Genomic DNA, 14,074 nt, shown 5'->3' with positions numbered 1-14,074 from the left:
TTGCCCAAAGAACTGCTCTATCTTACTTTATTTGGCCAATGAGACCACAAATAATGTGTCATTCAATAGTGACGTCTGCTATTCATGACATCCATTTTGTTTCATACCATTATACTTTTAAGCTTTTAAGCTGACTCACGCTTATTCATGTCAAACCATTTAGAACCATTTAGAATTTCGCAGTGTGCCACATATATTCCATATCTGACAGCATTTTTTTGAAGTGTCCATGAATACATTAATTATTTTTAATTTAAGGTTCATCCAAATACATCATCACCCCCCTCACAGCATTTGAGGCAGCACCCCCTCACAAAATATAATTGCGCTAAAACATTTCCCCCGCTTCATTGTGCTGTGAGAGAATGCTTGATGACGATATGAGAGTAGATAGGACTTGGTCCCATTGCTTGGTCATCGTTTTTTGTGCGAACATGGTGTTATTTCTATTACAGCCAGGAACTGATTACAGCATACCCATACTGCATTTCCTTCTCGCCAAATGTACTTCCTACAGTACGCCTCTTTCCCTAGAGCAGAGTGGGAGTGAGTAAGTGTTAATGTTAGTGTTAAAGTGTTAAATGGTCTTTGCTTTGTGAGTGTGCTGTCAGGTGGTGGAATCGGGGCTAACAGCCTAAATGGGAGGTGGTGTGTGGTGACGTAGCGCCTGCTACTGTAGTTTGCAGCGCATGACAAATGTGTGCGATGCTTATCAGAGCTGTTTCATGGCCTTGTATCATAAACCTCAGATCCGATCATTTTAGGCTTTTCACTCACATTAACCACTACGTAATTCTCCTGTCAAAAGTCACCAGACTTGCTTGTTTAACAATCTTTTCCTGTCCTTGATACTGTATATTAGCTGCAAAACATGGCGTTACAGTAAAACTGCGCCATTTGTCTCTGACAAAGGTATATCTTCTCATGTGAGGTCATCCTCCGTTCGCGATGTAGTGATTACAATTCACAATTTATCACATTACCACATGATCCTAGAAGAACACCCTCTCAGAACTGAGCATCTTTGCTTCCGCATTCTCCTGTTTTTCATCCTACCTGGCCGATCGCTCTTACCAGGTGACGTGGAGAGCGTCGCTGTCCTCTCCACGAGCCCACACCACTGGGGTCCCCCAGGGCTCCGTCCTAGGGCCCTTACTGTTCTCCCTTTTTACCAAATCTCTTGTCTCGGTAATTTCCTCACATGGTTTCTCCTACCACTGCTACACAGATGACACTCATCTCTTTCTCTCTCTCTCCCCCTGTGAATCACAGGTGGCAACACGTGTGTTTGCGTGTCTTGCAAACATTTGGTGTATATATGATTCACTTTTGCCAAATGTATTTGTTGTAAGTCGCTTCTGATAAAGGCGTCTGCTAAATGTCTAAAATGTAAATGTGAAATTATGTGTTAGTTCATTCGTGATCAAAATAGGCTAATTGACTAAAACACTTTCCTGAAAATGAAAAGAATCCAATGGTGGTTATTGTATGTTCGCGCTGTGAAATGCGAGCTGACAAATGCAGACAAACATGGATGTTTGCAAGTGCAAGACGCATATCCCATCCTTCACAGCTCGTCACCTTGTGGTGGCTTTCGGCAGCACTTCACACCGTATTTCTGCAGTGACGGGACTTTGACGTACCCCTCTGAACTGTCGGCCTATACCTATTGATGTCGCGACAGCTCGTGACTACTGTATGTGGACACAGCACGCTCACAAAGCAAAGAGTGTCATTCATTTTCTGCTCTAGCAGTGAACGTATTTCACATGATTGAAATGAGAACTTTCATGAATCAGTAAAAAATGTTTACACGCTATTTGCAATGATGAAAATGAAACAAATTGTAACGGTCAGGCTAGAGAACCCAAATGCAGAAGACAGTGAACAAAGGCAGATGATGGTTTAACCCAATAGATGGGTGTGTTTATTGTAGAGGCAAGGGTGTGCTAGGAGGGAGGATGAGGGAGTTGGGGAGGACGGAGTAGCAGGGAGGAATAGCAAGCAGGGAAGAGGTGGCTGGGCAGGCAAGCAGATTGGACAGGGCAGGCAGGTAGACAGGGCAGGAAGGACAGTTAACAGGAGTCTGGAGTCAGAGGCAGGAGTCAAGCTGGGGGACTACAGGAACAAGAAAACAGGTATTAATAGATATTTCAGAATACTGGCGGTAACAGTATTTCGAAAGGCTGGAAGCGTGACCTAACAGATAAACTGAAGCTAGGATCTGGAAGCGTGATGAAGTCTGGACCGGGTCTTTAAGGCAGGGCTAATGATGGGAAAATGACAGACAGCTAGTAACCTGACTCCCACATACCTGACTCCACTTCTGACCATCAGGGAGAGAGCGACAGAGCGAGAGGCTAGATGGAAGTGGAGGGCATGACACAAATGAACAGCTCTGATCACAAGAGCGTTGCATACATTTCTCAGAATGTCAATCTGATCTGATCATCCTCACATTTTGGCCATTTGTCTAGGGCATGTCGTTCCCCCCCTACGCTCTACCCAGTGAAAATGTTGCCTATCGTCTGTTAAACATGAGAGCTTTTACATGCCATGTGCAATGAGGAGACTAAAACAAACTATATTTTCACAGTTTTACTACCCATACTGTCCTTGGATAAGCCTTAATTTAGCTCGTCATGTCTTCATGTCTACAATTGTGTACAATTGTGTTTTGTAAATCAGTGGGTAGGGCCGCATTCTAAATATTAACACGTACTGTATTACATACATTTGAATAGAATTTGTGTATAGGCCTCGTGCAGCATTACAAACATTAACACTAATCAAAGTGGTAGGCCTGCTATTCAGGGGGAGCAACTGATATTTGTGATATATTGAATGGTAAAGATATGTTTAAAAGACAATAGTTTTATATGTGTCTCCTAATAACCAATAGGCAAGAGCTATTATTCTAAAATCAATCTTTTAACCATAAACACATCTATTTAATATAGATTGTTGAAAGACATGGTGATAAAATATTTGTATTTGATATTCGAGATGTGTGGTAGTACAATAGGCCTACAAGTAACTGTGACAAGTCACAAATGAAAATCAAACTTATTATTTGTGAGTTTATTGCACATTGTGTCTGACATTTCAATAAAGAATGAAACTGATGCAGAAGTAAAAATGCAGAAAAGTGTGTATTTAAGGTCGTACATAAGGCATACAGTGGGTCCATGTGCTGTACACTACAAGAACAGCCCGGGAGGTTGGGATGTCACTGAAGGTAGAGGAGTTGCAAACTGACATGGCAACAGATCACAACCATATACATTATGAATTGTGTTACCCGCAAGACAGATGCGGCAACAGTTGTACAGTAGGACATTTCGTTTACTATGAATTTGAAATGGATAATTATGATTGTGACCAGATATTCAATACTGTTCACAGTCAAAGGGGGGATGTTTGGAGGTATAGAGTGGGTTATGCAAAAATATAGCTCTTGATACAAGGTACAGACTCAAAAAGGTGTGATAGGAACACCTTGGGGATAGACTGGGATAACATGATTAGTGGACTTTTAGTAGACGATTAGTAGGAATTGACTACAACTGCAGTCAATGACCATTACATAATCAAGGAAATGTTTAAAGAAATAGCAGAATCAGATGGACTGATGGAATCACTCTAAAGACAACTCCGACAACCGAGGAACATCTAGCCAAAAACAATGGACACTATTTATCAAGACATTGGACAATGTTTGGATAAATAAGATTTTATATTTTTCTCAGATGATGTTTTGAAGCCACATTTAACATCTAAGGAGATATTGCATTAACATTACTGTTGCACAATATGGAACATCTGAAGGAGAATCCACAACCTTATCTTGAAGGACTGGTACATACATATTTTCTCAGACTGTGTTCTGAAACTGGAAGTCGGTATTTGGAGACTATGAACACTGGCAGAAAGAGACAATACAAGGTTTTGGATTTGGACAGAACCAGCACACAATTTCACATTTCCTTGTGTTAAATTGTTATCAGTGATTGCTATCTTTGTTAATACTTTGTATGTTCTCATTGAATGTGTCCTAATAATAACAGTTTTAACCTCCTATTTAAGATCTTTTAATTTTGTGGAATCATTTGGTATCAAAGGGGCAGTGTAATTGATGATAACATTGACTATAGACTTTTCAAAGGTATTCAAGTCGGCCCAGTATCATAAGTAATGATCATTAATGTAAATTGATATATCAACTTAAATATCATGTCATATCATGGTACACATGAGGCTCACTGTAGTCTGATGTCCACTACTATGATGAAGTATTATGATGTCAAGGTCAGATTTTTGGTTTGCAGTTATTATTGTACTCCGTTCAGATGTAAACTTATTTGCAAATACAGGTTTTACTGTAACTATAACTGGATAGACAATGATTTGAACATTGTACTTGTGTGTACAGTATGAACATATAAATAGTTGGGTCATTTGTGGCAATAAAACCATATATTTCTGCTCCCTGTGTGGCGTTCTCTGCATCAGAAACAACGTCTCCTGATAAATATAAGGACAGAGGAGTAGTGATCAAGCTGCTGGAGGAGGAAGGTCTTAGGGGGTTGGTGCCCTCTCATCCTGATCAACTTTCTGAACGGTCTCACTGATGAGTAAGTATAATGTGTTCTACTGTATCTATGGTCCCTATGTTTCAATAGCACACCCTGCACATACACAACAAAAAACAAGTCGGAGCAAAGACCAAACAAATAATAATGTTCACTTGTTTCTCTATCAGGCAGTGGAGGGTGATCCGTGATGGCTAGAGAGACCCTGTAAGTTTATGTTAGTTAAACAGTGAATCTAAATGATTATCTTCAGACTGAACACCTCACATAACAGCCTAACAAACTATTTCTTCACTCTCTTTTGAATTAATACAGATGACCAAGGCTAAGCTTGACATCACATGCCGGAGGATAGTGAAACTGATCTGAATTCTATCTATGGAACACAGGGGACCAAGTCCCATAAATACAGTCAACAGTGAGCTGAGAAATACTACACAGAGAATGAGAGAAAGACTGTTTCTTCATATTACACGTGCAATTTACCTCATGTAGGCCACCTGATAAAGGAAACATGTATTGTAAATGTATACATCTTAAACTATACCTCAAATGGAAAAGGAGTTTGTCATAAACACCAACTCACCATTCACTCAGACAATCCATGAAATATACATTGTTGGAAGGACTTTTTTGGACCAATGCCCCCATAAGTCATGTTTATTGCCATCATGTGCATCCCACACATATTTCACACATAAATAATCAATAATAATAATGATTCAAACATCATAAACTACATCACAACAGCTAATAAAATGTGATAACGCTACATAGAAACAGCCAATTAAAAGTGTGTCCAGGTGTGCGTTTGAAACAGAGAATGTAAGAAAGTGAGTTTTCGTGGAGCAACTGCCATAACTCAAATATCGCTTGAGTAGGTTGCACAAGTCAAAGTCAACCTGATTTGAGTTGTTTTTACAACTTGAACTTGTACAACTCTAACTTTCTAATGCTGTCTCTAGCCTTCATAGAAATCACTTTCGCTAACCCCACTGCTAATTGACCAAGAGTGGTGGGAAGATCCGAGCTGGGAAAGCATCTCACTGATCCCATTAGAATGTCTCTCACATTCTCAGTAGCCCGCCTCTGTAGTAGTCTGCTCGTCATCTGTTTTATAAAACACCAGAATCTCGCTCAAAACCTCTTTGGTGCTGTGGTCAAGTTGGACCTGGCTCAACCCAGGGGAACAGAGAGCCAACATTGGTCGAGAGCTTTCACTGTAACCCCTACGGTATGCTATTACATTTTGTGAGACAGTTGTTGACAGCAGAGGCTCACTCTGGCAAGACTCCTGCGAGACTTGTATCAGAGCAGGTCCACGGATAGATCTAGCATGGTCTGCGGGCAGTTTGCTCTTGAGATATTTGTGCCTCTAAAAGACAACAGCCATGCGTAAAACACGCCCGGCTTTCTCTGAAGCCTCTAAACTAGATTCAGGGCAACAGACAGAGATTCATCCTTAGAGACACCAGGCCCAGCTGTGGTAGACCTCATGTTTGTCTCCCACAAACTCATCAAAAATATTTTGTCCTGGTCAGTGACATGACTAGAGGAGCCAATGGGTGAGCAACAGTGGATATTCCTACACAGAATCGCACCCACGGCCTTGATGGCTTTGGAGTGATACTCCTCACTTGTAATAATGCAGAGAGGTTGTCCCACACCACCAGAGGAGGACACACAGCTGTGCTCCGCTCAAGCAGAGGAACCCTCCTGATTAGAATGACAAGAGCCGATCATCTTGATTTTCTCTGCCAACTGTCTGAGCATGTCAGCTTCTCCCTGCATGCCCCCCTGATTGTCTGTGCTGCATGACTCCACCAGCTCCACAATAGCAGTCATACCATCATTAATACAATCATTGGTCCCAGGTTGGTGTTATAGGTCATGACTTTGACTTTTGGCACCACTGGTGTGGTGATCCCAAACTCTTGGAGCTTGGTGGACACCACGCGCAACATCCTCCTATCCGTGTACATGGAGCTGTCCCTATCGCAGGCTATTGGTGTGGACCTACCTGAGCTTGATAATGATATTATCAAGGACACAACATAATTCACCTGCTTTAAGACGTCTCTAACCAGAGCTCTGGTCCAATCAAATGAGCTATAAGAGCTGGTGCCCAGTGATTGGAGGATGGTGTCCTTGGTGATCCCAAAGAGGAGTGGGTCATACAGGGGGGCGGTACTCCGTAGGCACGCTGCAGCGCTGTCTTGTATTTTGTCTATTTGTCTAATGGTCTAAAAAATCATTTGTATTTTGTAAAATTGTATTGATAAAGTCTGTAACAAACATTTTGGGTTACTCCACTCAAAACAACCAAAACAAACAATGGCTTAGTGTGGGTTTAACACCTGACTTAAAGTGACTGGTGTTGATATAGTCATAATTTTGATTGCATTGAGGTATGGTTGTGGTCATAACATACCTCCCTGAGGAAGACCCTGGAGTTGGCGTGTGGGCCCTGCTGGCCAGCTTCCTCAGTTCCTCCTTCAACTCCTGCTCCCAATCGGTGGCTGGGGGCTAGGGGGGTTTCACCCGACTTGGTGGACTTGGTGCTGCCGCCCCTCTTAGAGAGGTCCTTCTCCTGCAGCCTCACCACCCTGGACTGGGACTGGGCCTCTTGTTCCTCCAGAGACATAGTGGAGGAGAGTCCTGACCCACTCTGAGAGACTGCGGCATCCCTGGTCTCATTCAGCTCTACTGTAGAGTCGGGCGGAGGACCTTAATACCACCTGTATTAATTCAAAAGAGAGTGAAGAAATAGTTTATGAGGCTGTGATGTGAGGTGTTCAGCCTGTGGATAATCATTTGAAATTACTGTTTAATTAACATACAGGTGAACTTACAGGGTCTCTCATGCCATCACGGATCTCCCTCCACTGACTGATAGAGAAACAAGTGATTATCAGTTGTTTGGTCTTGGCTCCGACTTGTTACATTACATTACATTTTTGACATTGAGCAGATGCCTTTATCCAAAGCGACTTACAGCAAATACATTTGTCTAAGTAGGTGAATGATCTATCCATCAGTCATCATAAGAAAAATGTATCTATGCTAGGACCAGTGGCCATTGGCTGTCAATGCTAGAAGAAGGAAGATTTTTTTTTTCTTTTCTTTTTTTAACTTGATTTAAATTACTAAACTGTACAGGGGGGTAGTGGGGATGAATAGGTCTTTAGGAGGGACAGTCAAGATGTAGCCTGAAGAGATGGGTCTTCAATCTACGGCGGAAGATAGTTAGTGACTCTGCAGTCCTGACAGCAGTGGGAAGCTCGTTCCACCAGCTGGGCGCCAGGACAGTGGGGTGGTTTCATCTTCTTTAGTATTTTTACTCTTCTATGATTGAATCACTTTATTGATATCTTGTATTATCCTGCTGTCATGTTTAATGCTTGAATAAAGAACAACTCTGCAAACCAAGGAGAAGTTTTAGTAGATTCATACTTAGTACAGTACTGACCACCTGAAATTATGTGTTATTCTCCTTGCTAAACATAAAAAGATAGATTACACTGTGCATATTAATAACAAAGGATCTGAATGGTTATTCTAGCTACTTTATTGAAATATCCCCTTTGAATTGTCCTCATCTAAAAATTAAATTCCTGCAACCACACCAACTGGCACTCATATAAGAATAGAGCCATCGTTAACCATTGTGGCTTTGTTGGAAATTATTTTTTATAAAAACAGTTTATTATTGCTATAAGAAAAATACATTACTGCAGTGTACTAAATTTACGAATGTGATGGCCTGTTGATAAATGAGAGATGGATCAAGCATTAGTCCCGTGGTACGTTGGATTAATACATGGAGAGGTTAAGCCAGGTCATCAAGAAAGATGTTGCAACACACGCTTACACAAAGAGCTATAGTACCAGGCTAGGGAGGACATACCAGAGTAGGTATCTTATCTCTAACAGGGTGCTGACTCTGCAGATGAGACGAATCGTGTGACCAGCCCGTGAACAACAAGGGATGAGCCATGTCTAAACCACGGTTCCTCCCCAACCAAATAGCCAATCACAATCATTTTGTTTACTGTAAATGCTTTGTTTGACTGTTTGAATGCATCCATTTTTGGAGGGTTGGTTACAGATTAACAGCTTGCTGACTGTGATTTTCTTCTCCAAAAGTGGTCCTTGTACAAGCCTAGAATTCGGACATATAAATAAATAGCTAAAAGTAAGAAGTAGTTTGTCTTCTCCTTCAAATAAATGGACACGTTTTCACAGCTTTCATATGCTGAGTTCTGATGCACTTTCAGAGCATAACATTAAGCTGCAGCAGGGGAAACTGTGGGAAGCAGACTGTTAACAGCAGGGTGAGTCTATTCAACACCAGCCTAAGTACATCTTTAGAAACCTATTCGGGTAAGGGCCTGGAACATTGGTCGGGTGTGACGGTTCGACTCTCAGTGCAGGAGCGCAGACAGAGTGAGGGGCTCTCAGTGTTGAAGAGCTGTCCGGTGCTGATCGAGTGTGGAGGCTTGTCTCTCAGTGCTGGAGCGCTGTCCGCGGTGCTGACCAAGTGTGACAGTCGACTCTCAGTGCTGGAGCACTAATCAAGTGAGGGGCTTATGGTGCTGGAGTACTAATCGAGTGTGACGACGACCCGGAGGCAGAGAGCCACTGGGGCTTATGAAATCCAGATAGCCATTTAGAGGTAAAACCTGGGTTGTGAGCCCACCAACTCCCACGTACGGATCAGTACAGGAGCTGATCGGGGGAGAGATTAGACTGAGAGAAACTCAGTATAATTGTGTGTGTGTGTGACTGGGGTGAAAGAGCGCTATGCAGACGATTATTTTAACCCTATGATAAGAAAAACAGGGTCAGGAGTAAGTTGGCCCGAGGTCCCGGGGCTTGGATCCAGAGTAGTTGGATTCAGAAAGGGAATTGTTGCCTGTGATAATAATAATACGACTACAATCGACTTGGAGTTGCGACTAGAGGGCATGTGAGGGAGGAACTCGAGCTACCGAGTGTGGACTCAGAGGAGGGGCACGATACAGAGGAGGACCAGCGGTGGTGTTCCCTCTTGTAATGGGTTGGATAGACTGGGATCCTGCTGTGAGGGAATGGGTCCAGGGAGCGGCCAAGGAAACCCCTGAGGAGTTGGAACAAATAATGGAGGATGTGCTGAGTGAAGGAGAGTGCAAAGAGAAAACTAATTACATGATTAAATATACAGTGACATATATATAGTGACAACCGACCCGGGATCCTGCTTTTTTCCCCAGCCCAATAATGGAGATTGGGTCTTCGCTATGGAAGACTGGCTGGAATGGTGGGTGGGAGTACTTAGGGGGAACATTGACGAGTCATATCGGATAGATGTGACAGCCTGCCTCCACGAGAGATGGGACCCGATGGTGAAAATGGTGGCGAATTCCTCTCGAGTAAAGCCTCTGCTAAGAGAGGCTAACACAATGGCAGCAAGGAGGGATGCTAGTGTCGTCGGCCTCCTGAACGAGATCAGGAGACTTGAGGGGAGGGATGCAGAGGTGGTGAGTGAGCCGCCCGATAGCCCCCAGAGGGCTGTTAACCCAGCCAGTTCAGTGGGAAGGGGATCACGAGAGCGACTGAGGGGTTAAAAGATTATTTAATCGAACACTTCCCTTGAGTGGCTGACTGTAGTGGCTGTGAGGGGGCCAGGAAAGCTTTGCCTGACAAGATTACTAATTACTGGCCTTACTGACTATTACTGGGAAGCCAGACAACCGCTGGCCAGATATTAGAGGAGTACACCAGAGGAGAGGGTGGAGAGGAGGAGACTCTGGTTCAAGTTGAGAGGAAACAACTGCGGTAAAACCATCCATTGACAGATGTATGGCAGAGTGTCAAGGGTAAAATCCCTCTAAGGCGACAGGTGAGAGTACTGAGAGCAATGAAGCAGGGTTTACCAGGGGAGGTTGAGTTTGTGGGACTGAGCCCGCAGCAAAGACGGAGGAAGTGGGATCTTGAAGTGGGATCTGCTCCGGGAGCATTATGAACAAAAGCAAAAGTATGGGGCAGGAGCAGTTGCGAAAGCTCCGACACCATGACCACAGTGGAACCAGCCTGGTAAGGCTCTGGAGACTCCAAGGAGATCTGTGAATGGAGGTTTCGCTGAAGGGGTAACAAACCCGACAGGAGGAGGCTACGTCCCAGGCGCAGCGGCGCCTGCAAGCCGAGGGGATCATGTATCAGCTGCAGTAACCCGTGGGAATCAAGCTCCCCGTAAATATTATGTCCCAGCAGAGGAGTTCAATAAAATGACACCAGAACAAAAAGAGGCCCTATTCCAGTCCCGAAAGTCACGGGAGCTGGAACGGGGCAAAATGTAATGGCTGCTAAGCCATGGGTCACCATGGAAAATGCCTACTGGGTGGGAGAGGACATCTTTACTGACATCTATGGTGTCCCCTATCTAGTGGATTCCGGGGCTGAGGTATCCATGACTCACAATAAGCTTAGAAAAGAAGGATACCTAAAAGTGATGCTGGTTGATAAGACGATAAGGAAAGTGCCGTATGGTACCTGGAAAGGTGTGATGCTGTGATGAAAATCCTAGAGGGTCTAGAAGCCACTATATATATAGGTGACATATTTATCGCGGATGACACAGAGGAGCGGCTGTGACAGGTGCTGGAGAGATTGACGGCAGCAGGTCCTAAGTTGAACCTGAAAAAGGGTCAGGTTGGGAAATTCCAGGTAAACTATTTAGGTTTCCACTTTTCCACAGACTTGGGTCTGTCCGAGAACTACAAGAAGAAATTATCCTTAATAAAAAAAAAACTTGAATAAGCGTGAGTTACAGAGTATCCTGGGACAATGCAATTATGTGAGAGATCACGTAGAGGGCTACCAGAAATTTGCTAAATTGCTCTATGCGAAGCTAAAAGAGGACAAATCCATAGATGGGAAGCAGAAATCGAAAAGTTAGGCTTGGTGTGCGGTCAATGACGCAGTGACGCTGTGCTGGCATGATACTGGAAACATCTGAAGGACCTGGCTCAGGGCCAGGGGATAAAGGTTATTACCTGGAGCCAAGTGCACTGTTTTCTGAGGAAAGGTACAGTAGAGAGCACTAAGGTTACCAACACCAGGTGTGGGAGATGAAAAGACCCAGACCTGGAGATGGGGCCTTTCAACACAGCGAAACACAAACCACCAAAACCAGATGTGACAGAAATAGAGCCATGTGAGTGGGAGCTGTACACCAACGGTTCAAAAAAAGAAGGGGACAAGTGGGCCAACTGTGGGATCATTGTCTTCCATAAGGGGGCAGAGGTGTGTCGCCATGAGGGTCAAGTCCAAGATACAGCACAAACAGGTGAAGTTGCAGTAGTCCTGGAAGGGTTGCTTGAGCTGGGCTAAACTGATCACAGATAGCTTTTATCGTCCCTAAGCTCTGAAAGAGGATCTGGACATATGGCAAGAGAACGGGTTTGGAAGGGCTAAAGGCAAGGAGATAGCTCATCGAGACCTATGGAAGAAGATTGCAGAATTGAAATCGAATAGGAGAGGCACAGATGGTGAGCTTATTTTCCAGCAATGGTGTAACCCAGCTACTACTGTAGTTATTGGACAGAGGAGAGGAGCCCGGTGATGTGTGAGGGAAATAGCATCAGTAGACATGCAAGAAAGCAGCCCAAAGAGTACCATAGAACAGAAAATCAATGGCCTTGGATGTATGGGGCTCATCCTGGGAGGAGTGCACTTGGTCCTTTCCCAATTGTCCTGAATGTCCTCCATTGGAAGGAGGGTGATATACGAGTAATGGTGCGCTGGGGTCCAAACTATGCTGATATACTTCAGGGGGAGTATGTTGATATTACCCTGGCTGGGAATCTGATTTGGACCAATAGCCCTCACATGTGGAAATGGTTGTGCTCTGCGAAGCAGGAGGACGTCGAGGCCTATAACCAGAGTACTAGTCGTCCATGGGTGAAGATGGAGTGGTATTGTAGATTAGCTGGAGCTATCAGGGCAATCATGGATCCCACAAAAACGACGATGACGAGTTCTTCAGGCAGTTTACTGAAATGCCATCCCAGGGAATGGGGATAGAGAGTACATAGTGGAGGTATTGCACCAAGGCATGTCTTTGATGACTCTGATGGCACATACAGTCGGTAGCTATTTCCTGGGACATCCTTGGCATGGGAGTGACTTTGTAAGTTTGAGGAATGAGCGTAACATGGCACCTCATCCGCCCCCTGAAAAGATGTCAGTGATAACGTGGATGTGGGTGTGGCAAAGGTTCGACCAACCCTTGGAGAAAGAGGTGTGTTATATAGGTGAGGATACACCGCCTCATAAGCCAAATTGGAGAAAGCACTTGAAGTGGGAGATCGAGTGGCACTATAGGCGGTGCATGACAACTGAAACCTGTACAGGTGCGCTGGTGATGTTTTTTCTTGGGCCTCCTAGCAAAATAAGAAAGAGTGCACAGTGTAACTGGATACACTCAGAGATGACGAATCCTAGATGGTATTGTACCGATGGCTGTGTGCCCTGGCCTGGGAAAAACTATAGTGGTACAGGCTATTGGATGAAGGAGAGGGTGTATAATGCTCCCAACAGGAATCAGTCCTGCTTAACAATACTCCCAAAGCAAGGGTTGTTTTGGGGGAACTATAATCTGACATGCCAACAGGAACCTGGGTTGATGAAATACAGAAAGAACAATACATTGCTGGAGGAGCGAGGACAGATCCAGAGTGTGGGTGATAACTCTACTGACCAACCGGGAGTAAAGCTCATCTTCACTCTGCTGAGTGGGAACACGGGGGAAAGAGCTCAGGCAAACGCTGACAGAGGACGTGACCTGTATCAGGAATGTCTCCATGAAAAGCTGAATGAAACAGAGTTGCTTATGGAACCTGGGTGTCCCTTGTTCTGAGGGACAGCACCGGCTGGTGCTAGGTCCAGTTAACAAAACTGGGACAGGTATACCTTTGGGAGCCAGATGTGAGTGTTGTTTGATTGATGGTGAAATTAGACCTTTCCCTGGATGTGGATTACCCAGGTAAAACACCCCTCGGGGGAATTCTGGATGTTGGATGAATGTGCGGCAGATAAGGTGTTCACAGAAGGAAATGGAACGTTAGGAGTATGGGGGCTCGGGAGACCACTAAAACTTGGTGGGGTTTCCAGGAGGAAAAAGTGAGAGCCTGGGTGCTGCCATGTTTAGGCCAGACTGATAACTACTGGGTGAAATACCAATATTTAGCAACAGTATTGTCCAGGTCACAAACTATTCAACCCACTTTTCAGCTCTGGACCGGAGATCGCAGTGACACCTAGACCATGGAAAATGGTCTGTGATAAGGCAAATACAACATGCACTATAGAGCTGGCAGGGGGAAACTGCGCTGAGGTACCGGGCTGGGGAGAGATGTGTGAAAAGCATTATGACGGGAAATATGAGACCTACCGACAAGGAGCCTGCCCTCTCCAAGACTTCTCCATCACAGTAGAGAACT

The sequence above is a fragment of the Argentina silus genome, assembly GCF_951799395.1.
Source record: "Argentina silus genome assembly, chromosome: X".
Taxonomy (NCBI): domain Eukaryota; kingdom Metazoa; phylum Chordata; class Actinopteri; order Argentiniformes; family Argentinidae; genus Argentina; species Argentina silus.
Note: the sequence above shows the minus strand (reverse complement) of the source record.